Source organism: Phyllobates terribilis, unplaced genomic scaffold (genome assembly GCF_046119375.1).
Source record: "Phyllobates terribilis strain yellow unplaced genomic scaffold, ASM4611937v1 Scaffold_342__1_contigs__length_2020279, whole genome shotgun sequence".
In the NCBI taxonomy this organism is placed as follows: Eukaryota; Metazoa; Chordata; class Amphibia; order Anura; family Dendrobatidae; genus Phyllobates; species Phyllobates terribilis.
In genome coordinates this window covers 1,681,495-1,703,580 of record NW_027363102.1, presented here as the reverse complement: position 1 = coordinate 1,703,580, position 22,086 = coordinate 1,681,495, and the positions used below count along the sequence as shown (strand labels likewise).

At 42.7% G+C, this 22,086-nt stretch overlaps 8 non-coding genes and 1 pseudogene across 8 annotated transcripts; all 9 read left to right on the top strand.

Moving 5' to 3' along the window:
* The first annotated feature begins 1,066 nt into the window (after positions 1 to 1,066).
* LOC141222157 (U2 spliceosomal RNA) lies at positions 1,067 to 1,274 on the top strand (annotated as a pseudogene).
* A 1,109-nt stretch (positions 1,275 to 2,383) lies between these two features.
* On the top strand, positions 2,384 to 2,574 carry LOC141222184 (U2 spliceosomal RNA). The gene has a single exon (XR_012290033.1). It is a non-coding gene; the product is annotated as a U2 spliceosomal RNA (small nuclear RNA).
* Positions 2,575 to 3,683: 1,109 nt separating this feature from the next.
* Positions 3,684 to 3,874, top strand: LOC141222183 (U2 spliceosomal RNA). The gene has a single exon (XR_012290032.1). It is a non-coding gene; the product is annotated as a U2 spliceosomal RNA (small nuclear RNA).
* Positions 3,875 to 10,042: 6,168 nt separating this feature from the next.
* On the top strand, positions 10,043 to 10,232 carry LOC141222143 (U2 spliceosomal RNA). Its single transcript, XR_012290009.1, has one exon. It is a non-coding gene; the product is annotated as a U2 spliceosomal RNA (small nuclear RNA).
* A 1,111-nt stretch (positions 10,233 to 11,343) lies between these two features.
* Positions 11,344 to 11,534, top strand: LOC141222182 (U2 spliceosomal RNA). The gene has a single exon (XR_012290031.1). It is a non-coding gene; the product is annotated as a U2 spliceosomal RNA (small nuclear RNA).
* Positions 11,535 to 12,645: 1,111 nt separating this feature from the next.
* Positions 12,646 to 12,836, top strand: LOC141222181 (U2 spliceosomal RNA). The gene has a single exon (XR_012290030.1). It is a non-coding gene; the product is annotated as a U2 spliceosomal RNA (small nuclear RNA).
* A 1,109-nt stretch (positions 12,837 to 13,945) lies between these two features.
* On the top strand, positions 13,946 to 14,136 carry LOC141222180 (U2 spliceosomal RNA). The gene has a single exon (XR_012290029.1). It is a non-coding gene; the product is annotated as a U2 spliceosomal RNA (small nuclear RNA).
* A 1,109-nt stretch (positions 14,137 to 15,245) lies between these two features.
* Positions 15,246 to 15,436, top strand: LOC141222179 (U2 spliceosomal RNA). The gene has a single exon (XR_012290028.1). It is a non-coding gene; the product is annotated as a U2 spliceosomal RNA (small nuclear RNA).
* A 6,463-nt stretch (positions 15,437 to 21,899) lies between these two features.
* LOC141222139 (U2 spliceosomal RNA) lies at positions 21,900 to 22,086 on the top strand. The gene has a single exon (XR_012290005.1). It is a non-coding gene; the product is annotated as a U2 spliceosomal RNA (small nuclear RNA).

The window sequence follows — 22,086 nt, the reverse complement described above, 5'->3', positions numbered from 1 at the left end:
CTGCTTTGATTTTCCCACCTGCTGTGCTTTGGACAAAGAGAGTGACAAGGAAACTGTTTGTGTTTTTTTGGGGATCCAAAATGGAGAAACTAAGAAGAGGAATGGTTATGTGTTCTGTGGAAAATGGGGGTTGTGATTTTCCTAACATTGACTTATTTTTAAGAATGCATTATTTTTTGAACATTTATAAATTATCCCAGTGCAATAACAGGACTGCGGACATGTGCAAATATTTAGCAGGACGGCTTTTCCAGAAATGGAGCTGGTGTGAGAAGGATTTAAGAAAACCAGTTTCGTTTGTGATACCGTTTTTTTATGTGGTGCTTAGGTCCTTCTATGATCAAAATGGGATAAGCTCCATGGTTAGACCGGACAAAAAACTGATTGTCTCAGGTATTAAGAAGAAGGAGATGTTATGTGATGTGCCGTTTTGTAATAATGCACAGTCTGGACAGGTGTGGAAGCTTTTTTTCATGCGTGGAATCAGCAACAGACAGAAGGATGTAACCTGGATGGCGTTGCATGGATGCTTGCCAACAAGGGCTTTTTTGAATGACCGGGGGATAAAGGTTCAAGAACTATGTCCTAGGGAAGGTTGCAATAAGGTGGAAACAATACAGCATATTTTTTGGGACTGTTTTTTTGCTAAAAAAGTTTTTACCTTGTTGTCACGTATGTTTGTTGCTTTAGTTGGTTTTCATTGTTTCGATTTTGAAAGGATTTTAATAGGTCAAGATTTAAGTACTCGCAAAGGAAGCGGGCAAGCTGGATTATTTTTGTCATATATAAAGAGGTTTTATGGGACGTTCGGAATTTGGTGATTTTTAAAAAGATTGTTTTTTCCCCCATGGAATGCAGAAAGATTTTTCTTGCTAGACTGTTTTATGCCTATTTATTGGATAAAAAGAAGTATGGTGAGACAGCAGCAGAAGCACTCTGGAACTTTTCACATTGGACTTCTTACAGTAAGTAACAGTTAATTGCAGGGTTGTGTTTTTTGGGATTTTGTTTTTGTTTTTCCGAATGATGATTTGAGAACCCGTTATGTGAATATGCACTATGATGCATAAATTAATGTGGGTCTTAATCTGAGGAAGAAGAAAAAAAAAAAAAAAAAAAAATCTGTTCTTATCAGTTTAATATCTGATACGTCCCCTATCTGGGGACCATATATTAAATGGATTTTTAGAACAGGGAGATGGAAAAAGAGCTTGCTCTGTCCACTCCACGCATTGACCTGGTATTGCAGTATCTCCAGGACCGGTGCACCCCTTCTTTAATGCAGTTTCTAAAATCAGAAAGTATTGAATTCAATGTTTTTTGTTCATTTTGCTTGTTTGTCGGATTTTGGGATGGACTCTTTGGCTTTGCTTTTCTTCTCCTCATTGGATTTTTCATGTTCAAAGTTGCAGAAGCCAGATGACAAGCTCATTTTGGTTCAACTTCAGCAACTGTGCATTGCATTGCCATGTAATGTAACGCAATGCTATCTTTCTAGCTCTCCCTCTTTACTTCCTTTTGGATAAACAGACATATTAGGCAAGCATTTTGGAGCTTTCACCTAAATAACTACAGGTGGTGAGATAAGCTGCACAATATTATTGACCTTTCAGTATATTGTTGCACACACACCATCTATTTAGCAAATGCCCTTGTTATCAACAGCAGCCTTTTAAACTCACCTGAGCTAACAGGTATGTGCGCTGGTTACTCTGCTGCGCTTAAAATTTCTTTTTTGGTTTGCTACAATGCCTTTTCTGAAACGTTGTCTCCCTCTGCTGGAACACTGACTTCTTTCAATTAATGCCTGCAGACTATAAAAGAGAACCCAACCCAAAAAGTTTGGTTGATTAGTCTGTGGCATTCTGTTAAACTGTTGCTTATGGCGGTCTCTGTGAGCTTCTCAGCGACATTCAGCCAGCCAGGTATCCTGCCTGCAGTAGATGGAATGTGGCAATGGAACGCTGGCTGCGCGTGTCATAATAGGCTCTGAGCCTTTATATACCTGCGCACAGCAGCAGCCACCTTCAGTCTGCTGCTGGACAGCCAGCAGCAGCAGGAGAGGTAAGTAATCAGCAGCCCTCCTGCTAAGGGTAGACAGCTGCTCGTTCCACCCCACCCCCCGCCTTAATTGGTTCTCCTCCCTTCCAACGGTGTTGAGGCGGGTGGGAACAGCAGGGGGTGAGGGTGCTGTGTTTAAAGAGGTGGAGTTATGCAGATCTAAAACGCGTGGATTGCAGCAGCAGCAAGCCGAAAAGTGCAGGCATGTAAGGGATCTAGAGGTTGGCAACATGTCTTCTTAACGGGAGTCCAGGAGCTCATCTCCACAAATGGACTCTTCAGGATCCTTGGGTGGCTCCGTAGTTCGAAACCAATTCTGGTTATCGCTTCTCGGCCTTTTGGCTAAGATCAAGTGTAGTATCTGTTCTTATCAGTTTAATATCTGATACGTCCCCTATCTGGGGACCATATATTAAATGGATTTTTAGAACAGGGAGATGGAAAAAGAGCTTGCTCTGTCCACTCCACGCATTGACCTGGTATTGCAGTATCTCCAGGACCGGTGCACCCCTTCTTTAATGCAGTTTCTAAAATCAGAAAGTATTGAATTCAATGTTTTTTGTTCATTTTGCTTGTTTGTCGGATTTTGGGATGGACTCTTTGGCTTTGCTTTTCTTCTCCTCATTGGATTTTTCATGTTCAAAGTTGCAGAAGCCAGATGACAAGCTCATTTTGGTTCAACTTCAGCAACTGTGCATTGCATTGCCATGTAATGTAACGCAATGCTATCTTTCTAGCTCTCCCTCTTTACTTCCTTTTGGATAAACAGACATATTAGGCAAGCATTTTGGAGCTTTCACCTAAATAACTACAGGTGGTGAGATAAGCTGCACAATATAATTGACCTTTCAGTATATTGTTGCACACACACCATCTATTTAGCAAATGCCCTTGTTATCAACAGCAGCCTTTTAAACTCACCTGAGCTAACAGGTATGTGCGCTGGTTACTCTGCTGCGCTTAAAATTTCTTTTTTGGTTTGCTACAATGCCTTTTCTGAAACGTTGTCTCCCTCTGCTGGAACACTGACTTCTTTCAATTAATGCCTGCAGACTATAAAAGAGAACCCAACCCAAAAAGTTTGGTTGATTAGTCTGTGGCATTCTGTTAAACTGTTGCTTATGGCGGTCTCTGTGAGCTTCTCAGCGACATTCAGCCAGCCAGGTATCCTGCCTGCAGTAGATGGAATGTGGCAATGGAACGCTGGCTGCGCGTGTCATAATAGGCTCTGAGCCTTTATATACCTGCGCACAGCAGCAGCCACCTTCAGTCTGCTGCTGGACAGCCAGCAGCAGCAGGAGAGGTAAGTAATCAGCAGCCCTCCTGCTAAGGGTAGACAGCTGCTCGTTCCACCCCACCCCCCGCCTTAATTGGTTCTCCTCCCTTCCAACGGTGTTGAGGCGGGTGGGAACAGCAGGGGGTGAGGGTGCTGTGTTTAAAGAGGTGGAGTTATGCAGATCTAAAACGCGTGGATTGCAGCAGCAGCAAGCCGAAAAGTGCAGGCATGTAAGGGATCTAGAGGTTGACAACATGTCTTCTTAACGGGAGTCCAGGAGCTCATCTCCACAAATGGACTCTTCAGGATCCTTGGGTGGCTCCGTAGTTCGAAACCAATTCTGGTTATCGCTTCTCGGCCTTTTGGCTAAGATCAAGTGTAGTATCTGTTCTTATCAGTTTAATATCTGATACGTCCCCTATCTGGGGACCATATATTAAATGGATTTTTAGAACAGGGAGATGGAAAAAGAGCTTGCTCTGTCCACTCCACGCATTGACCTGGTATTGCAGTATCTCCAGGACCGGTGCACCCCTTCTTTAATGCAGTTTCTAAAATCAGAAAGTATTGAATTCATTGTTTTTTGTTCATTTTGCTTGTTTGTCGGATTTTGGGATGGACTCTTTGGCTTTGCTTTTCTTCTCCTCATTGGATTTTTCATGTTCAAAGTTGCAGAAGCCAGATGACAAGCTCATTTTGGTTCAACTTCAGCAACTGTGCATTGCATTGCCATGTAATGTAACGCAATGCTATCTTTTTAGCTCTCCCTCTTTACTTCCTTTTGGATAAACAGACATATTAGGCAAGCATTTTGGAGCTTTCACCTAAATAACTACAGGTGGTGAGATAAGCTGCACAATATAATTGACCTTTCAGTATATTGTTGCACACACACCATCTATTTAGCAAATGCCCTTGTTATCAACAGCAGCCTTTTAAACTCACCTGAGCTAACAGGTATGTGCGCTGGTTACTCTGCTGCGCTTAAAATTTCTTTTTTGGTTTGCTACAATGCCTTTTCTGAAACGTTGTCTCCCTCTGCTGGAACACTGACTTCTTTCAATTAATGCCTGCAGACTATAAAAGAGAACCCAACCCAAAAAGTTTGGTTGATTAGTCTGTGGCATTCTGTTAAACTGTTGCTTATGGCGGTCTCTGTGAGCTTCTCAGCGACATTCAGCCAGCCAGGTATCCTGCCTGCAGTAGATCGAATGTGGCAATGGAACGCTGGCTGCGCATGTCATAATAGGCTCTGAGCCTTTATATACCTGCGCACAGCAGCAGCCACCTTCAGTCTGCTGCTGGACAGCCAGCAGCAGCAGGAGAGGTAAGTAATCAGCAGCCCTCCTGCTAAGGGTAGACAGCTGCTCGTTCCACCCCACCCCCCGCCTTAATTGGTTCTCCTCCCTTCCAACGGTGTTGAGGCGGGTGGGAACAGCAGGGGGTGAGAGTGCTGTGTTTAAAGAGGTGGAGTTATGCAGATCTAAAACACGTGGATTGCAGCAGCAGCAAGCCGAAAAGTGCAGGCATGTAAGGGATCTAGAGGTTGACAACATGTCTTCTTAACGGGAGTCCAGGAGCTCATCTCCACAAATGGACTCTTCAGGATCCTTGGGTGGCTCCGTAGTTCGAAACCAATTCTGGTTATCGCTTCTCGGCCTTTTGGCACGATCTATCAGGTTTACCTGTGTGGTCTTGCCTGTGAGGTGCTCTTGGTACCCTTTCTCTCGGCCTGGGGGGATCGTTCCTCTTCGGAGGGACTTAACCCCCCTGCTGCTATTGGGAGGAAGGATTAGTCCGGGAGCAACGGGAAGGGATCCCATGAAGGCTTGTGCCTTTCAGAGAGAAGAGTCGGTACGTTCCTGAGTGAAGGATGCCGGCAACGCTCACATATTCATCGGGTGATGCCCGGATGCGGAACACTGTGAGGATTGAAGTTGGAGCAGGATCGAGGACGGAGAAGAATTTGATCTACATCTGCCATAGGATTCTGCTTGGAGTTCTGGAGTTTCGGCGGGAAGACATATTTTGCTTCCAGGACAATGAGTACAAGGGGACTTACACCATCACCTTCAAGAGCCAGGGATGCTGTCACCAACTCGTACAAAAGGTAAATGAGAAAAACTACTTAGATGAATTGGATGGACTAACCTTTTGTCTCTTGTATGCCTATGACGAGATCCCTATCGTGGTGCATTTCCCGAACCCCTTTGTGGAAGCTGCAGACATCTCGACCTACCTTATCCGTTATTGTGACGATCTGAGATACCTGGGCACTGTGAAGAACGCGGTAGGCTTCTGGTGCGGCAAGAGGAGGTACATGGCCCGTCTAAAGAGGGACCCAAGCGGAGTGGGAGGAATGCTACACCCTCCCTCAACATTTGTGATCGGTAAGAGCAGAGGCTACTTATTTTACCCTGGAATGCCGGTATGTTGCAGGAACTGTGGACAAATGGGTCATACCCAAACGTCTTGCACGGGCAGGAAAGTAGACCGCTGCAATAATTGCAGCTGTTACGGACATTTAATGAAGGACTGTCCCGCTGGGAGGAAATGCAATCTTTGTGGTGAGGCGGGGCACATGTTCCGAGGATGCCCCAACAGGACCAGGACCAGGACCTACGCAGAAGCTGCATCTTCTGCAGCTGAGCCGATGCGCCCGCCGGTCTTCACTGGCGGGCCGGCGTCGGAGGGCGGTTCGAAGGGCGAGAAGGCTGGGATGGAGCAGGGAGCCGGAGGCCCCTCTGGGGCGGCCCCTGCATCGAAGTCCCTTAACGATGGGCGGACCTCGCATGGACCGGAGCGGAGGGGTCCTCCTTCTGGGAGGGTATCCTCCGTGTCGATGGTTCCCGATACCGATCCTGTTGGGCTGGAGGGTGGTGCCCCTGTGCGGTTGGCTACAGGGGACCACGCAGCGATGGCCTCAGGATCTTCCAGGGCGATTAGCCAGCCAGATGAGGGGGCTTTGCTTCTAGGTGGCGAACATCAGCGAATTTGTGTTGGTGATCTTATCCTGATGGACCAGTCTCTCCCCCTGGAGGAGGTGGAGGAAGAGGAGGACTGCACCAGTGACCTAGTGGAGTCTGCCCCGAAAAAGAGACGGAATGTCGAAGCCCCAGCGTCTCCTGGAATGTGGCTGGGAACCGTGACCTACGAGGGGGCAACCGCCGGCTCACAGAATATCGAGTCGTTTGGGTCCTCTAGCCCGGATGTCCTGGAGCAATTTGACATACAGGGCTTTGAGTCAGGTGTCCTCATGGAAGATCCACCACCCTGACCTATGAATGCCCACATTAAGACTTGTCTCACTGAATGTGAGGTCATTAAAGAGCCCAGTTCGTAGGGCTGCTCTTTTTAAGTACTTAGAAACCACTGACTTTGACATATGTTTATTACAGGAATGCGGGATACAACATGCACTAAATTATAATGACATCAAGACAGATTGGAGACTGGGGCCCTCCATCTGGTCTGGCTCCAATGACAACAAGTCAGCGGGGGTGGGCTTCCTCTGTCGTGGGAGAAATATTACTATAAATACTGTCACAGAAATAGTACCAGGCAGAGTGGTTTTAGTGCATTTTAAATTGAATGGTTTTACCCTACGTGTAATGAATGTTTATGCTTCCCCTGATAAGCAAGAGAGAATTAATTTATTTGGGATATTGCCATTGTACTGTACTGGGTCATCTCCCCTGATCGTAGGGGGTGATTTTAATTGTCTTTGTGCTAGTGAACAACGAGCAGGGGGTGACCCTTTACGCAAATTGGATAAATCATGTCATCTATTGAAAAATTTTATAACTGATTTTAAATTATGCGATGCGTGGAGGTCACTTCTGCCGACGGACCCTGGTTATACGTGGTCCGGAAGAGGGGTGTCTTCCAGGATCGATTTTATTTTCCTATCAGATGATTTTAACCCTGTAAAATGTGTTTTAACATCAAATATATTTTCTGACCATAAGGGCTTGGAGGTGCACCTAGAATACCGGGATGAACAGAGGGTCAACAGGGGCCTCTGGCGTCTAAGTACTTACCTGCTGGAGGACCCTCTGATTCGACAAGACTTTGGTAAAGCCTATCAAGCCTGGCGGCGACAAAAACCTTCTGATGCCCCTATGGTAACCTGGTGGGAAAATTTGAAAAAAAAAGTCAGAATGTTTTTTATAAAAGCAGGGAGACGTAAAGCTAGAGAGAAAAAAAGATGTTTTAGTGATCTTAACACCAAACTACAAACACTTTTTAAATTCAAAGAGCTAGGGGTGGAGGTGGGAGATGATATTGCTAGCCTAAAAACTGAAATTCAGAACTGCATAGACACAAAGGGGAAAGAGATTATTTTTAACTCTAGAGTTCAGCACTTGGAGGAGGGGGAGAAGTGCTCTCGCTTCTTCTTCAAAAAAGTCATGGATAAAAGAGAAGTGATCACAAATCTAGAGGGTGAAACATCTATGCAGGGAATGTTGAATGCTACTTTTAACTTTTATAAGCATCTTTTTAGTAAAAAGTGTATAGATGAGTCCTTTTTATCTGATGCTCTTAATGATCTCGATTTTAAGTTAAATTTTACAGACCAGGAGTTTTTAGAACGCGATATTGTTTTAGAGGAATTATTTTATGTTTTTAAAAGTTTCTCTAAGGGTAAAGCACCTGGGTGTGACGGACTACCTGTAGAATTTTACCTTACTTTTTGGGACATTTTAAAAGAGGACCTTTTTATGCTTTTTAAAGAAGTTTTTATTTGTGAACAGTTGCCATTTTCGTGGAGGAGAGGAGTGGTGTCTTTGATATATAAAAAAGGTGACCGCAGTACTCTAGCGAATTGGAGACCCATAACTCTCCTAAATGTTGATTACAAGGTACTTGCTAAGGTGGTTGCAAACCGGCTCAGGAGTGTCATTGCCAAACTAATCCAGCCTGAGCAGGTTTGTAGTGTACCAGGCAGAAGTATTTCAGAGGTTTTAAACGTATTAAGGGATGTAATTTGGTATTCCAGAGACCGGGGTCAAAATGTAGCTCTTTTAGCCCTAGATTTTGAAAAAGCTTTCGATAGAGTCTCTCATAGATTTCTTTTTAGAGTTTTAAAAAGAATGGGTATCCCTAATATGCTTTTAAATTGTATTAAGATTTTATATAAAAATTGTTTTAGTCAAATTTCTCTTAATGGCTTTTTAACAGATGGAGTTCCCCTTGAGTCCGGAGTGAAGCAGGGATGCCCCTTGTCGCCCATCCTGTTCATCTGCGCCATGGAGCCCCTGCTGAGCGCAATAAGAAAAGACAAAGTAATTAGAGGGGTTCCTGTTCCTGGCGGAGGTGGCAGTGATGTGAGAGTCTTTGGCTACATGGATGACGTGACGGTTGTGTGCGTGGACCCTGCTTCCCTCCGGAGGGCGGTGTTGCGCATTGATTTTTTTTCCCAGGCATCCGGTTTTAAACTTAATTTAAATAAATCTGAATGTCTGACTTTGGGATCCTGGGACACCGCCCAACTCCCGCAGCTCACTATAAAACGAGACAATGTAAAAATTCTTGGAGTTGTTTTTAATGAGGAGAATGTGGGAACTCAAAGCTGGGAGAAAGTCATAGAAAAAATGTCAAAGAAAATATCATTTTGGGGTTTGAGGTCCCTAACAATGGAGGGGAAAATTTTAATTATAAAATCAGTGTTGTTACCCCTCATACTGTATATAGCTATGGTGTACCCCCCCTCTGATGTTTTAATTAAAAAAATGACTAGGATGATCTTTATGTTTTTATGGAACTCCAAAATGGAAAAATTAAGGCGAGAAATAATGAGGAAGAATAAAATGAGCGGCGGAAGGGATGTCCCCGATTTACATATTTATTTGTATTTAAATTATTTCTGCTTTTGTTTCAAACATTTTAATGGAAATAGTGCGCTAAGTTATTTTTTAAAATATACTTGTGGGATGATTTTTAAATTTGGTTTAAGTTGTCGTTGAATTCCCCTGTTTTACTATGCCCCCCCAAACACCAAGCAATCTTAGAAAAGTCTGTTCGATTTTATAGCCTTGGTGATTTTAATATGGACATTTTTAAAGACCGCAAGAAGCTTTTATCTTTTCTGAGGAGGAATGAAGATGTGACCCCCATAGTAAATTTCTCAGAAGAGAGATCGAAGCAAGTTTGGAAGAATGTCTTCGGGAAATTCTTAGCAAATGGACATAAGGACATCGCATGGATGGTGGTCCACCAGTGCCTCCCCACCAGAGAGTTTCAACACAGGAGAGGCCTGGTGGCCAGAGCAAAATGCCCCAGAGACTCATGTGTTTATGACGAAACCACCTTGCACCTTGTGTGGAATTGCCCATTTGCACAGGAACTTTGGCACAAAGTTGGGATTCTTTTAAAATGGACTTGCGGTTTAAGAGATTTTAACCATGAATATGTTTTATATGGCCTTTTTAAATGTCCGACCCCTCAACAGTATTGTATATGTTGGTGTATGATTAACTGTTTTAAAGACGCCCTTTGGAAGGCAAGCAATATTTTACTTTTTAAACGTGATGCTATTTCTGTGAAGGATTGTCTTAAAATTGCTTTTAGCCAGATGTATATTTATTACTTGAGGGATGTCAAATGTATTGGGAGGAGGGATGCTAATCGTATATGGGGTTTTTATGGGTGGAATTCTGTGTTTTAATAATGTACTGTTTGTGTTGTTGTTTTTGATTGTAAACCATCTTTTACGCACTTAATAAAATATGTTGAAACCTGATCTGTTCTTATCAGTTTAATATCTGATACGTCCCCTATCTGGGGACCATATATTAAATGGATTTTTAGAACAGGGAGATGGAAAAAGAGCTTGCTCTGTCCACTCCATGCATTGACCTGGTATTGCAGTATCTCCAGGACCGGTGCACCCCTTCTTTAATGCAGTTTCTAAAATCAGAAAGTATTGAATTCAATGTTTTTTGTTCATTTTGCTTGTTTGTCGGATTTTGGGATGGACTCTTTGGCTTTGCTTTTCTTCTCCTCATTGGATTTTTCATGTTCAAAGTTGCAGAAGCCAGATGACAAGCTCATTTTGGTTCAACTTCAGCAACTGTGCATTGCATTGCCATGTAATGTAACGCAATGCTATCTTTCTAGCTCTCCCTCTTTACTTCCTTTTGGATAAACAGACATATTAGGCAAGCATTTTGGAGCTTTCACCTAAATAACTACAGGTGGTGAGATAAGCTGCACAATATAATTGACCTTTCAGTATATTGTTGCGCACACACACCATCTATTTAGTAAATGCCCTTGTTATCAACAGCAGCCTTTTAAACTCACCTGAGCTAACAGGTATGTGCGCTGGTTACTCTGCTGCGCTTAAAATTTCTTTTTTGGTTTGCTACAATGCCTTTTCTGAAACGTTGTCTCCCTCTGCTGGAACACTGACTTCTTTCAATTAATGCCTGCAGACTATAAAAGAGAACCCAACCCAAAAAGTTTGGTTGATTAGTCTGTGGCATTCTGTTAAACTGTTGCTTATGGCGGTCTCTGTGAGCTTCTCAGCGACATTCAGCCAGCCAGGTATCCTGCCTGCAGTAGATGGAATGTGGCAATGGAACGCTGGCTGCGCGTGTCATAATAGGCTCTGAGCCTTTATATACCTGCGCACAGCAGCAGCCACCTTCAGTCTGCTGCTGGACAGCCAGCAGCAGCAGGAGAGGTAAGTAATCAGCAGCCCTCCTGCTAAGGGTAGACAGCTGCTCGTTCCACCCCACCCCCCGCCTTAATTGGTTCTCCTCCCTTCCAACGGTGTTGAGGCGGGTGGGAACAGCAGGGGGTGAGGGTGCTGTGTTTAAAGAGGTGGAGTTATGCAGATCTAAAACGCGTGGATTGCAGCAGCAGCAAGCCGAAAAGTGCAGGCATGTAAGGGATCTAGAGGTTGACAACATGTCTTCTTAACGGGAGTCCAGGAGCTCATCTCCACAAATGGACTCTTCAGGATCCTTGGGTGGCTCCGTAGTTCGAAACCAATTCTGGTTATCGCTTCTCGGCCTTTTGGCTAAGATCAAGTGTAGTATCTGTTCTTATCAGTTTAATATCTGATACGTCCCCTATCTGGGGACCATATATTAAATGGATTTTTAGAACAGGGAGATGGAAAAAGAGCTTGCTCTGTCCACTCCACGCATTGACCTGGTATTGCAGTATCTCCAGGACCGGTGCACCCCTTCTTTAATGCAGTTTCTAAAATCAGAAAGTATTGAATTCAATGTTTTTTGTTCATTTTGCTTGTTTGTCGGATTTTGGGATGGACTCTTTGGCTTTGCTTTTCTTCTCCTCATTGGATTTTTCATGTTCAAAGTTGCAGAAGCCAGATGACAAGCTCATTTTGGTTCAACTTCAGCAACTGTGCATTGCATTGCCATGTAATGTAACGCAATGCTATCTTTCTAGCTCTCCCTCTTTACTTCCTTTTGGATAAACAGACATATTAGGCAAGCATTTTGGAGCTTTCACCTAAATAACTACAGGTGGTGAGATAAGCTGCACAATATAATTGACCTTTCAGTATATTGTTGCGCACACACACCATCTATTTAGTAAATGCCCTTGTTATCAACAGCAGCCTTTTAAACTCACCTGAGCTAACAGGTATGTGCGCTGGTTACTCTGCTGCGCTTAAAATTTCTTTTTTGGTTTGCTACAATGCCTTTTCTGAAACGTTGTCTCCCTCTGCTGGAACACTGACTTCTTTCAATTAATGCCTGCAGACTATAAAAGAGAACCCAACCCAAAAAGTTTGGTTGATTAGTCTGTGGCATTCTGTTAAACTGTTGCTTATGGCGGTCTCTGTGAGCTTCTCAGCGACATTCAGCCAGCCAGGTATCCTGCCTGCAGTAGATGGAATGTGGCAATGGAACGCTGGCTGCGCGTGTCATAATAGGCTCTGAGCCTTTATATACCTGCGCACAGCAGCAGCCACCTTCAGTCTGCTGCTGGACAGCCAGCAGCAGCAGGAGAGGTAAGTAATCAGCAGCCCTCCTGCTAAGGGTAGACAGCTGCTCGTTCCACCCCACCCCCCGCCTTAATTGGTTCTCCTCCCTTCCAACGGTGTTGAGGCGGGTGGGAACAGCAGGGGGTGAGGGTGCTGTGTTTAAAGAGGTGGAGTTATGCAGATCTAAAACGCGTGGATTGCAGCAGCAGCAAGCCGAAAAGTGCAGGCATGTAAGGGATCTAGAGGTTGACAACATGTCTTCTTAACGGGAGTCCAGGAGCTCATCTCCACAAATGGACTCTTCAGGATCCTTGGGTGGCTCCGTAGTTCGAAACCAATTCTGGTTATCGCTTCTCGGCCTTTTGGCTAAGATCAAGTGTAGTATCTGTTCTTATCAGTTTAATATCTGATACGTCCCCTATCTGGGGACCATATATTAAATGGATTTTTAGAACAGGGAGATGGAAAAAGAGCTTGCTCTGTCCACTCCACGCATTGACCTGGTATTGCAGTATCTCCAGGACCGGTGCACCCCTTCTTTAATGCAGTTTCTAAAATCAGAAAGTATTGAATTCAATGTTTTTTGTTCATTTTGCTTGTTTGTCGGATTTTGGGATGGACTCTTTGGCTTTGCTTTTCTTCTCCTCATTGGATTTTTCATGTTCAAAGTTGCAGAAGCCAGATGACAAGCTCATTTTGGTTCAACTTCAGCAACTGTGCATTGCATTGCCATGTAATGTAACGCAATGCTATCTTTCTAGCTCTCCCTCTTTACTTCCTTTTGGATAAACAGACATATTAGGCAAGCATTTTGGAGCTTTCACCTAAATAACTACAGGTGGTGAGATAAGCTGCACAATATAATTGACCTTTCAGTATATTGTTGCACACACACCATCTATTTAGCAAATGCCCTTGTTATCAACAGCAGCCTTTTAAACTCACCTGAGCTAACAGGTATGTGCGCTGGTTACTCTGCTGCGCTTAAAATTTCTTTTTTGGTTTGCTACAATGCCTTTTCTGAAACGTTGTCTCCCTCTGCTGGAACACTGACTTCTTTCAATTAATGCCTGCAGACTATAAAAGAGAACCCAACCCAAAAAGTTTGGTTGATTAGTCTGTGGCATTGTGTTAAACTGTTGCTTATGGCGGTCTCTGTGAGCTTCTCAGCGACATTCAGCCAGCCAGGTATCCTGCCTGCAGTAGATGGAATGTGGCAATGGAACGCTGGCTGCGCGTGTCATAATAGGCTCTGAGCCTTTATATACCTGCGCACAGCAGCAGCCACCTTCAGTCTGCTGCTGGACAGCCAGCAGCAGCAGGAGAGGTAAGTAATCAGCAGCCCTCCTGCTAAGGGTAGACAGCTGCTCATTCCACCCCACCCCCCGCCTTAATTGGTTCTCCTCCCTTCCAACGGTGTTGAGGCGGGTGGGAACAGCAGGGGGTGAGGGTGCTGTGTTTAAAGAGGTGGAGTTATGCAGATCTAAAACGCGTGGATTGCAGCAGCAGCAAGCCGAAAAGTGCAGGCATGTAAGGGATCTAGAGGTTGACAACATGTCTTCTTAACGGGAGTCCAGGAGCTCATCTCCACAAATGGACTCTTCAGGATCCTTGGGTGGCTCCGTAGTTCGAAACCAATTCTGGTTATCGCTTCTCGGCCTTTTGGCTAAGATCAAGTGTAGTATCTGTTCTTATCAGTTTAATATCTGATACGTCCCCTATCTGGGGACCATATATTAAATGGATTTTTAGAACAGGGAGATGGAAAAAGAGCTTGCTCTGTCCACTCCACGCATTGACCTGGTATTGCAGTATCTCCAGGACCGGTGCACCCCTTCTTTAATGCAGTTTCTAAAATCAGAAAGTATTGAATTCAATGTTTTTTGTTCATTTTGCTTGTTTGTCGGATTTTGGGATGGACTCTTTGGCTTTGCTTTTCTTCTCCTCATTGGATTTTTCATGTTCAAAGTTGCAAAAGCCAGATGACAAGCTCATTTTGGTTCAACTTCAGCAACTGTGCATTGCATTGCCATGTAATGTAACGCAATGCTATCTTTCTAGCTCTCCCTCTTTACTTCCTTTTGGATAAACAGACATATTAGGCAAGCATTTTGGAGCTTTCACCTAAATAACTACAGGTGGTGAGATAAGCTGCACAATATAATTGACCTTTCAGTATATTGTTGCACACACACCATCTATTTAGCAAATGCCCTTGTTATCAACAGCAGCCTTTTAAACTCACCTGAGCTAACAGGTATGTGCGCTGGTTACTCTGCTGCGCTTAAAATTTCTTTTTTGGTTTGCTACAATGCCTTTTCTGAAACGTTGTCTCCCTCTGCTGGAACACTGACTTCTTTCAATTAATGCCTGCAGACTATAAAAGAGAACCCAACCCAAAAAGTTTGGTTGATTAGTCTGTGGCATTCTGTAAAACTGTTGCTTATGGCGGTCTCTGTGAGCTTCTCAGCGACATTCAGCCAGCCAGGTATCCTGCCTGCAGTAGATGGAATGTGGCAATGGAACGCTGGCTGCGCGTGTCATAATAGGCTCTGAGCCTTTATATACCTGCGCACAGCAGCAGCCACCTTCAGTCTGCTGCTGGACAGCCAGCAGCAGCAGGAGAGGTAAGTAATCAGCAGCCCTCCTGCTAAGGGTAGACAGCTGCTCGTTCCACCCCACCCCCCACCTTAATTGGTTCTCCTCCCTTCCAACGGTGTTGAGGCGGGTGGGAACAGCAGGGGGTGAGGGTGCTGTGTTTAAAGAGGTGGAGTTATGCAGATCTAAAACGCGTGGATTGCAGCAGCAGCAAGCCGAAAAGTGCAGGCATGTAAGGGATCTAGAGGTTGACAACATGTCTTCTTAACGGGAGTCCAGGAGCTCATCTCCACAAATGGACTCTTCAGGATCCTTGGGTGGCTCCGTAGTTCGAAACCAATTCTGGTTATCGCTTCTCGGCCTTTTGGCTAAGATCAAGTGTAGTATCTGTTCTTATCAGTTTAATATCTGATACGTCCCCTATCTGGGGACCATATATTAAATGGATTTTTAGAACAGGGAGATGGAAAAAGAGCTTGCTCTGTCCACTCCACGCATTGACCTGGTATTGCAGTATCTCCAGGACCGGTGCACCCCTTCTTTAATGCAGTTTCTAAAATCAGAAAGTATTGAATTCAATGTTTTTTGTTCATTTTGCTTGTTTGTCGGATTTTGGGATGGACTCTTTGGCTTTGCTTTTCTTCTCCTCATTGGATTTTTCATGTTCAAAGTTGCAGAAGCCAGATGACAAGCTCATTTTGGTTCAACTTCAGCAACTGTGCATTGCATTGCCATGTAATGTAACGCAATGCTATCTTTCTAGCTCTCCCTCTTTACTTCCTTTTGGATAAACAGACATATTAGGCAAGCATTTTGGAGCTTTCACCTAAATAACTACAGGTGGTGAGATAAGCTGCACAATATAATTGACCTTTCAGTATATTGTTGCACACACACCATCTATTTAGCAAATGCCCTTGTTATCAACAGCAGCCTTTTAAACTCACCTGAGCTAACAGGTATGTGCGCTGGTTACTCTGCTGCGCTTAAAATTTCTTTTTTGGTTTGCTACAATGCCTTTTCTGAAACGTTGTCTCCCTCTGCTGGAACACTGACTTCTTTCAATTAATGCCTGCAGACTATAAAAGAGAACCCAACCCAAAAAGTTTGGTTGATTAGTCTGTGGCATTCTGTTAAACTGTTGCTTATGGCGGTCTCTGTGAGCTTCTCAGCGACATTCAGCCAGCCAGGTATCCTGCCTGCAGTAGATGGAATGTGGCAATGGAACGCTGGCTGCGCGTGTCATAATAGGCTCTGAGCCTTTATATACCTGCGCACAGCAGCAGCCACCTTCAGTCTGCTGCTGGACAGCCAGCAGCAGCAGGAGAGGTAAGTAATCAGCAGCCCTCCTGCTAAGGGTAGACAGCTGCTCGTTCCACCCCACCCCCCGCCTTAATTGGTTCTCCTCCCTTCCAACGGTGTTGAGGCGGGTGGGAACAGCAGGGGGTGAGGGTGCTGTGTTTAAAGAGGTGGAGTTATGCAGATCTAAAACGCGTGGATTGCAGCAGCAGCAAGCCGAAAAGTGCAGGCATGTAAGGGATCTAGAGGTTGACAACATGTCTTCTTAACGGGAGTCCAGGAGCTCATCTCCACAAATGGACTCTTCAGGATCCTTGGGTGGCTCCGTAGTTCGAAACCAATTCTGGTTATCGCTTCTCGGCCTTTTGGCTGCGGTCAAGTGTCTTGTACAGGCGACTGTGGTCCAGAAGGTACTCGGGTACCCCTCTCCTCGGCCTTGCAGGGTGACCCACTTCAGTGGGCTCCCCTGCCTGCTGCTATTGGGAGAGGGCTTAGTCCCAGGGTAACGGGTTGCGATCCCCCCAGCCTCTCAGGTGTTTCTGTTTACAGAACTCTGAAAGGCGCAGATTGCAAGCGGTTTGCGATTTGCTTTTTCTTGTTGCGTTACCATGGAGGTCGACCCCAACCTCGTGCCTCACTATGCGAGGCTTAAAAACACTATCCGTATTCATTTCACAGAGGGCGGAAGTGATGAAAGGAAATTGCGGTACATAGTCCAGGACGTGCTTGAAGGGCTCTTTCATGTGCAGAAGAACGAGATTCTCTCTTTCCAGGATTATCCGAGGCGTGGCGATTATGACATCACCTTCACCGGGGAAGGCATTTTTCAGGATGTCCTGGTAAGAGCCAGAAAGGCAAAAAACAATCCTATTCTAAAAGGAATACAAGTTATCGAGCACGTCCTGGATGAGGTAAAAATGGTAATCCTTAAAGTATTTTCTCCTTTCGTTACTTCAGTGGAACTAACATGTTTTCTTTCAATGTACTTTAAAAGTGTAAAATGTATAGGGAAAGTACTTAATGAGTTTCACATATGGACGTCCAAATGGAAATTTCTAGTAACATGTGAAAGAGACCCTAATTTCCCAGGCGGTGTGAAACTCCCTCCTGCACGTTTTAAAATAGGTTCCTCAAATGGAGACTTCTTTTTTTCTGGTATGCCACCCTTTTGTAGAAACTGTGGAAAATATGGCCATTTTAAGGATGACTGTGAGGCAACCTGTAGAAACTGTGCTAGTACAGAACATGACACCAAAGAATGTCCTCATGATAAAAAATGTAATTTCTGCCAAAAACCTGGTCATTTTTATTTTTCATGCCCACATAGGTTCTGGGAGGCCGAACAGAGACGGAAGGAAAAGGCCAGGACATCCGAAAATGAACCAACAGGTCAGACCACCCCTCAGGAGGAGGAACAACAACCTGGAGCCTCAGCGAGCAAAGAGGGCGATTCGAGTGATGAGGAAAGCTCAGAGGTAATGAAGGGTAACTCCCAAGCAGTGAGGAAAAGTTGGCACCAAGACAACAGGGAGGCTAAAAGAAAGGCAGAAAAGGAACAAAAGGGCATGATCGGTAAAACCAAAAGAGACCGGCAGAAGGTTGACACTGAGCCCGAGGCAAAAACTGGGTTTCCTGGGCCTGAGTCTGAGGCTAACTGGACTACGGTGGGTCCCCATAAAAAGAAAAGAGGGAAGAAAGATGGTTCGAATGGAGCGGCTGATGGGGATCAGATGGACACATCTCCTGGTGGGGAGGTGAACGTTGGTCCCCCAAAGGTCCCGGACCCTGCTGACCCCGGTGGGGAGCCGGGCCTTGCCAGCTCCGTGAGCTCGGGTACATTGCCTTGTACCCAACCTTCCCCTGTGTGTCGGCCTCCCCTGGGTGCAGGGGAGCCACCTGGGGACCCACCTGATAAGGATCTGAATGGCCAGCCCATGGAGACCCAGGGTGCTGTTCCTCTTAGTTGTCTCCCAAGCTACTCACATGTAGCGTTGGGTCATTGTCTTGGTGAGTCAAGTTCCTCCTCCATGGAGTCCTTACTTACGATAAATTCGGACGAGGGAAGTAGCTCGAGCGTAAGTGGTCTGGCCGGTTCAGCGGATAGGAAGTAAGTTCCGGATTTCTGTTTTATATAATTTTTTTACTTTCCTCCAATGGCAGAACTTAAGGGCATTTCCCTCAATGTGAGGGGTCTAAAATCAAAAACCAGAAGAGTAACATTATTTAATTTTTTAACTTGTCTTACGGCTTCCGTCTTCTTTTTACAGGAATGCAATATCCCGCACACAGTATCCTACAAAAAATACAAAGAGGATTGGAAATGTGGCCCATCAGTGTGGTCTGGGTCAAATGTTACCGGATCAGCAGGGATAGCTATACTTTTTAAGGGAAACGTTCAAATTGATTTTATCCAAGAGATTTTACCAGGTCGTATGTTATTAGTTAAAGCTTTTATTAATGGTGTAAAATGGCAATTTTTAAATTTTTATGGGTCCCCAGATAAAAATGAAAGAGCTGACATGTTAGAGATTTTACCATTATTTATTAATACCTCTGAACCTTTTATCTTGGCAGGTGATTTTAATTGTATTTTAAAGGGTGAAAGTCGGCGCTCTACAGCCGTAAGTAGAAACTATGACAAAACTTCCGGTATGTTAAGTAATATTTTAAGTGATTTTAGACTTGTTGATATTTATAAAGAATGCAACAAGACTAGTTCAGTAGAAGCCGGCTTTACCTGGAGCAATTTAAATTGCAGTTCAAGAATAGATTTTATATTTGGTTCAGAACAAATTTTACCTGATAAATGTGAAACCCACGATAATATCTTCTCAGATCATAAATTTTTATCTTTTAGTGTAAAAATTAATGCCAATAAAAAATGTGGGAAAAAAACTTGGAAAATGAATGTATCCCTTTTAAATGATTCTAAGATTTTATCGGATTTTATTGAATTTTATAAAAACTGCAGGAGGAAGAAAGATGTAAATGTCCCTATAAGTGCCTGGTGGGATAAAATGAAAAAAAAAATAAAAGATTTTTTTATTAAGAAAAGCATATATAAAGCAAAAGAAAAGCTAGAATTATATAATAATTTAAATACCCGGTTACAGACCTTATATAAACTTAGAGAAAATGGTCTAGAAGTAGAAAAAGATATTAAAATACTGAAAGAAGAAATAACAAAATCACTAGAACAAAAAGGGAAAGAGCTCATTTTCCGCTCCAGAATAAAACACGTGGAGGAAGACGAAAAATGTTCTAGATATTTTTTTTAAAAAATTAGAGAGAAAAAAACAGTAATTGAAGATATAGATGGAGAGAAAAATATGGGAAAAATTTTGGAAAAGGTACATGGTTACTATTTTAATCTTTTTAATGATAAAACAATAGATGAAAATATAATGCAAAATTCCCTAGAAGAAATAACATCTGTTTTAGATACCGCCTCCCAAGAGTTTTTATCACAAAACATAACAGAAGAAGAAATTTTACAAACCATAAAAAGTTTTAAAATTGGAAAAGTCCCTGGATCAGACGGTATTCCTATAGAGTTTTATGTAAAATTTTATGATATTTTAAAAGAGGATCTGTTTTATGTTTTTACTGAAGTTTTTAATGATAAGGTTTTATTAAAATCCTGGAAAAAAGGGGAGGTCTCATTATTATATAAGAAAGGTGATAAGACAGACTTAAAAAACTGGAGACCTATAACCCTACTAAACTGTGACTATAAAATAATGGCAAAAATTTGTGCAAACCGCCTTAAAAAAATTATAGGAAAAATAATCCACTCAAACCAAGTATGTGGTGTGCCTGAGCGCAGTATCTGGGACAATCTAAACCTTGTTAAAGACTGTATTGAAGACATTAAAAACAGAAAAGGGAAGATGGCAATTTTATCAATTGACTTCGAAAAAGCTTTTGATCAGATTTCTCATTTTTATCTTTTTAAGGTTTTAGAAAAAATGGGCATACCAGAAAGGTTTTTATTATCTCTTAAAGCGTTTTATAAGGACTGCACAAGTAAGATTTTAGTAAATGGTTTTAAGACACAAGATGTTTTTTTAAAATCAGGGGTAAAACAGGGGTGCCCCCTGTCCCCACTACTTTTTATTTGTGCTCTTGAGCCACTTTTATGTGCAATCCGTAGAGATAGACAAATATGTGGTATCCCTCTACCTGGAAGCAAAGGAACAGAAGCAAAAGTGGTGGGTTACATGGACGATGTGGCGGTCCTTTGCCGAGATGCACCATCACTACAAAACTCACTCAAACAGATCCAATCCTTTTGTACAGCTTCTGGTTTTAAGGTTAATTTTAATAAGAGTAGTATTTTAAATATTGGGGAGATGATTTTACACGATGTTTTTATTCCAATAACTGACTCTATTAATATTTTAGGTATTTCTTTCTGTGAATCCAATAATGGTCTAAATAACTGGGAGGCGGTAGCTCAGAAAGTGAATACGAAAATATGTATGTGGAATATGAGAAAATTAACGATGGAGGGTAAAGTATTAATTATAAAAATGGTCATTTTGCCTCTTTTATTGTATTTGAGTTTGGTTTTCCCTCCCCCTGTAAATATTTTAAAAAAGATCACTAAAGCATGTTTTACTTTTTTCTGGAGTTCTAAGATGGAGAAATTAAAAAGAGAAATTGTAACAAAACCAAAGCTCAAAGGTGGGAAAGACTTTCCAGATTTTAGTAGGTTCCTTTTAATTAAATTTTTTTGCTTCTGTTTTAATGCCCTTTTTAAAAATCACTATTGGTCCTTTTTTATGCGTTATAACACTGGTTTTTTTATGAGAAAGTTTGGGTGGTTTGAAACGGTTTTATCATCTCCATATGCTTTTAAACTGCCAACGCATTATTTAATTTTAGAAAAAATAGTGATTCATTTTAATTTAGGGGGTAAAGAAGCGTGAGATCTACAAAATAGTAAGAAATTAATTAAAAGTCTTTGTAAAAATGAAGAGTTATGTAACATTGAGCGCTATGATGATGAACAAATATTGAATATATGGAAAGTCATTAATGCAAAATATCTTTTTAATATACAGAAAGATTTGGCTTGGAGCTGCGCACACCAATGTCTTCCGTGCCGGGCATTCCAACATAGAAGAGGACTCGTGAGGTCTGCCATTTGCCCAAGAAGCGGATGTCAAGAGGAGGAATCAGTGAAACATCTACTATGGACTTGTCCTTTTGCAAAAGCGTTCTGGAGAAAATTGCTCCCTCTGATGGAAAAAGTGGCAGACCTCAAAGACTTTAACTACGCCACAATACTTTATGGACTTATGGAATGCCCAACAGAAGACCAAAAAATTATGGCATGGAAGACAATAAATTGCGCCAAAATAGCTCTCTGGAAAGCCCGAAATATTTTAATTTTTAATCATGATGAATTGTCTTTAAATGATGTTTTTAGTTTTTGTTTAAGTGAAATGTATGTATATTTTTTATTAGATAAAAAAAATAATCCAAATATCTCCCTAAAATGGGATGTCAATGTATGGAACACATTTTGAATTTTTGTAACATTTTATTAATTTGAATATATGCAAATTTTTATCCTATTTGAATAATTTATGTTTTTAAGTCTCGTATGTTTCGAGACAATGTATAAAAATTTGTAATGATGTAAAATGTTGCTTTTATTTCTGTACATCTGTGTAATTTTTAAATAAAACTGGTTTTATCCCTGTGAGGGGATAGCCAAATTAAAAAAAAATCTGTTCTTATCAGTTTAATATCTGATACGTCCCCTATCTGGGGACCATATATTAAATGGATTTTTAGAACAGGGAGATGGAAAAAGAGCTTGCTCTGTCCACTCCACGCATTGACCTGGTATTGCAGTATCTCCAGGACCGGTGCACCCCTT